This window comes from Portunus trituberculatus, chromosome 50, assembly GCF_017591435.1.
Source record: "Portunus trituberculatus isolate SZX2019 chromosome 50, ASM1759143v1, whole genome shotgun sequence".
NCBI classification, from domain to species: domain Eukaryota; kingdom Metazoa; phylum Arthropoda; class Malacostraca; order Decapoda; family Portunidae; genus Portunus; species Portunus trituberculatus.
Genome location: NC_059304.1, coordinates 13,711,393 through 13,716,392, shown reverse-complemented (window position 1 = coordinate 13,716,392; position 5,000 = coordinate 13,711,393).

Below are 5,000 nucleotides of genomic sequence, written 5' to 3'. Positions count from 1 at the left end.
TAGATTATTTAACATTTTCCAAGTTTTTTTGGCGTCTCCTTTACTATTCTCTAGAGTGTTTTTATTATTCTTGGATTTTGCCTCTCTAATTATAGATGTCAACATATTTCTGTATGTCTTAAACTGTTTTTCATAAGTTAAGGGCCACTTCGCGTATAGCTTTTGTAATCTATTTCTTACTTTAATTGATTTCTTAATAGCAGCGGTTATGTATGGTTTATTTTTGTGCTTATTTTTTACTATGAATTCTTTGACAGGAAAACAAGAATCATATAACTTTAGAAACTCCTCCATGTACACATCGTAGTCCTTGTTCACATCGTGACCGCACATTGCTTCCCTCCAATTAAACCTTGATAATGATTCTGTAAATGAGTTAATGGCTCCATCACTGAATACCCTCTTTCTTACTAATTGATATGGTTCTTCATTAACAGATGGTAGCGTAAAAGAAGAAAACACTGGAAAATGATCACTAATCGTACTATAAATAATTCCACTACATTTATATTCATCAAAGTTATTAGACCAAATATTGTCAATAAGGAGGCTGTAGATTTCGTTACTCTAGTTGGTTTGGTTATAGTAGGAAAAAACAAATTAGAATAGAACAAGTTATGAAATTCTTTTACCATAGTGTTAGTATTGTTTAGTAGATTTATATTGAAATCACCGAGTATGTAACAAGGTAATTTGTATGCAGAGGCTATCACAGAAAAAAATTCTTCCATTGAATTTAAGAAGTTCTGAAAGTTTGAATTAGGGAGTCTGTATATAACAACAATTATAAACTTAAGAGGACCAGTCACTTCCATGAACATGAACTCAATATGGGGTAGCTGCAATGACATATTTTGATTAACTTTACCACAAAATCTATTTTTCAAAAACACAGCTAACCCCCCACCCGAAGTGTTCTTATTCTGGTAATATGCCTGATATGCATTCATTTTATACAATGATGAATGAAATATTGTCATGCATGCGTGTTTCACACAAACCAATAACATCAGGAAAAAAATTTATAGGATTCAAGCATTCGTCATAAAAAGCCTCTAGATGGAGAGAAACGCTACTGATATTAAATGATAAGATGCTGAAGTAATTGTCAAACTTAGAAATTGTTGTAGACTCATCACAAAAATAATATTTACACTGTATATTGTATGAGAGAAAGTTGGCAATAGAATTCAAATCCTCACATTCAGTAAATGGGTCATACTGTAACTCATTAATCACCCGAGAGAGAGAGAGAGAGAGAGAGAGAGAGAGAGAGAGAGAGAGAGAGAGAGAGAGATTATGTATCAAACGCCATTGTCGTCATATAAATAGCAGCAGACTTCCCTAGAGCTTGTATCCTTCTGAGAAATAATTTGGAGGTCGCTCAATTCCCTTCCTCGTTTTCTTTCCCTGACGAGTCTGAACGAGATGGATTTGACGGCACGACAGCGAAAACATATCTGTCAATTTCTTGTTGCACAATATCGTTCCGTAAGGTACGTCTATTCGTTCATGTGTCAATTAATGTTGTTTTTCTGTCTTTCAAAATGGATCAGATTTTTTTTTTCTTCACTGTTTCCATTTTTTTCTGTTTGTATTAGATGTGTCCGTCACTATGCATGTCTCTTTTCCCGTGTGTCTGTCTATGCACTTTATTTTTCTCTATGTCCTTTTCCGCATCTTAAAACATTTCAGTCTTTCTTTCTTTTTTTTCTATTCTTTTCTTACGTGTCTTTCTGTCGTCTTTCTGTCTCTTCGTTCGTGTGTCAGTTATATTTTTTTTCTCCATCTTTCAAAACGAATGAGCTTTTTCTTTATATTTTTCCATTGTCTCTTTTTATTACATGTATCCATCACTATGCAAGTCTCTTTTCCGTGTGTTTGTATGTATGCAATCTATTTTTTCCTATGTCCTCTCTGCCTCTTAATTAAAACGGAACACTATTTCCTTCTTTTTCTTTTCCTTTCTTTCGTGTCTTTCTATGATCTGCCTTTCCTTCCCTACATATTTATATGTCTTTCTGTCTGTCCCTCTGATTGCCTTTCCCTGTTTGTCTATACGTACACCTGCTTCTCCTTCTATTCCTTCCCTTCTTTCAAAACAAACCCCTTTTTCTCATGTTTTATCTCCCTTCCTCTTTGCTTACCTATCTTTCCATCATGGCCTTTTTTATGTACGTTTGTCAGTATATGTTTCTCTAGGTTTCTGCCTCGATCTTTTCCCCTTCATCAGAAAACAGAAGCTACGATATATCAGATAATTCATTGAAGAAGGAACAGACTTGTCGCTTGTTACTCGTCATACATCATCATAATTGTTTTATTTCATTTTGCATACCCGCATAATCTCAAGGATGCATGAGCGTGGTCTCCAGAATAATTACATCTACATGGGAAGGAATTTTTGTATAAAGTTTGATGAATGTAAATGTAGGTAAGAGAGAGAGAGAGAGAGAGAGAGAGAGAGAGAGAGAGAGAGAGAGAGAGAGAGAGAGAGAGAGAGAGAGAGAGAGAGAGAGAGTGAAGGCTGGAGATATTCATAATGGTTTTTTTTTCAGAGACGACTTGTTAAGGAAATAATTAATACATTCAAGAGCGTAAAGACATCAATTGAAATGATAAACAACGATGGCTGAGTGGAATTCCATGAAGATATTCCAATTGCAAATTAAAGTATCAGTAAAAATCATAGATAAACAATAACATATTTAGTATTCGTTTCCTAATAAAAACAAGAAAATTAACAAGTGAAATAATCTGTTCTGCCGAGGCCTTTGATGTGTGCGTGGCCAATTTTAATGAAGCCACAGACATTAATTACACAAACATTTGGGAAAAGAGTACATACTCGTATTTCAGAGTGGAATATGAAAGTGATTAGTGAAACTGTCTTTAATAACATTATTGGTTCAGATTAAAATCTTAAGGTGAGAATGAAATCTTTCTAGTTTTGGTCATGCCTTTTTATTTATTTATTTATTTTTTTTAATACTTAGAGTTATTGTTTTGTTTTTATATAAATGCGATAAGTAATGAAATATTTACTACTAATGCTGGTTGTTTGTCTTTGAATAACTTCTTATAAGGAAAGATATTTCCTTATGTTTGTTTATTTTGCTCTCAGAATTAAAATGTTTAAAGAGAGTGATCTTTTATAAAGAAATGGTGGAAAGATTAATTGTAGCAGCAATGTATTAGCAATAGTAATCCTGATTATTATTATTATTATTATTATTATTATTATTATTATTATTATTATTATTATTATTATTATTATTATTATTATTATTATTATTATTATTATTATTATTATTATTATTATTATTATTATTATTATTATTATTATTATTATTATTAATATCATTGTTATTATTACTTTAATTCAATATCGTCAATCTACAAAAAAGGGGAATAGCAGATGAAATAAATGTACAAATCCAAAACATGTAGGCAAATCAGCAGCGTTGCGGTGCAAGAAGTGATTGCAACAGCAGCAGCAGCAGCAGCAGCAGCCAATAAACATGCATCACTTTCATCACGTGACGTGACGTAATCCAATATTGCATAAGTGTTTGACTTTCAAATTTAGTCTATCTATCGAATGCATGCTGATGACAGCCAGACACACGACTTCATTTGGAGCAGATTTCAAGTGTTTCTGCATCGATGCTGGGCAGAACATTTAATCAGACCACGAATTAAAAGTTTACTAAATACTCAGCCACACGAACACACGTACACACAAACCCCTCATTCTACACACACACACACACACACACACACACACACACACACACACACACACACACACACACACACACACACACACCATAATTAAAAAATCATTTCAAAACAAACGAAACTTAAAATCCAATAGCTCACTTCACTATAGAATCCCTTTCGTACTCACACACACACACACACACACACACACACACACACACACACACACACACACACACACACACACACACACACACACTCCCGTAAGCACTCCTTTAGTGCGATCACCACACCAATTAAACACCTACAGGTTCGGTCCGTCATACACCTCTCCCACACCTTGGCTGCCGCTCTAACACTCCCAGAGCAACCTTAATGTGGAGGTGCTCGTACCTTAGACAGGCGATAAGTGAATCCAAGTTTACTTAACTGTACTGCTTTAATATACAGTTATAAGACGGAGGAGAAGCCAGAGAGGGAGAAAAGAAGATAAGGACTTTTCGAAGGAAGCAGAGACGAAAGTAGAGAAGGAAAGGGAAGTAGAGGGAAAAACAGAAGATAGTTTCTATGGTTTAATTTGAGTCTTAGAACCAGTTTTCACAAGGGCGATTGTTTGAGGTGAGTCTGGGAGTGCCTTTTGTGGCGGGCACGTGAGGTGGGCACAGTGCCAAAGTGGTCTAGGGAGAGGGGGTGACTTAGTGCCATGGGTCGGTCGGTGGGAGAGGGTAAGGGAGGGAACAGGTGAGGTGAGGGAACGAGGGGAATGCCAGGTGAAGGCGAGGGGCGAATATAAGGTGTGAGGGGTGAAGGATGAGTGGCACGGGTGAGGAGGGTGCCATGCCTTGTGCTGATACTGGCACTGTCTTCCGTTTCCAACACACACACACACACACACACACACACACACACACACACACACACACACACACACACACACACACACACACACACACACACACACACACACACGTTTTGTTTCATCACTAGCAGCGTTCACTCACTCTCACTCCTGACTGTATAATTAACTTCAACACTCACACCTTTACATTTAACCGCCTATTCTCATCCTCCCAGTGACCAGTGTGTGTGTCTCTCAACTCCTTGACGCTGTTATCATTGCATCACTGCCAATGCCGATGCCTCCACTGCTCCCATCTACATTACTACGAGCTGTTACCACCACCCTTACCACCACCTCCGTGTACTACTACTACTACTACTACTACTACTACTACTACTACTACTACTACTACTACTACTACTACTACTGCTACTGC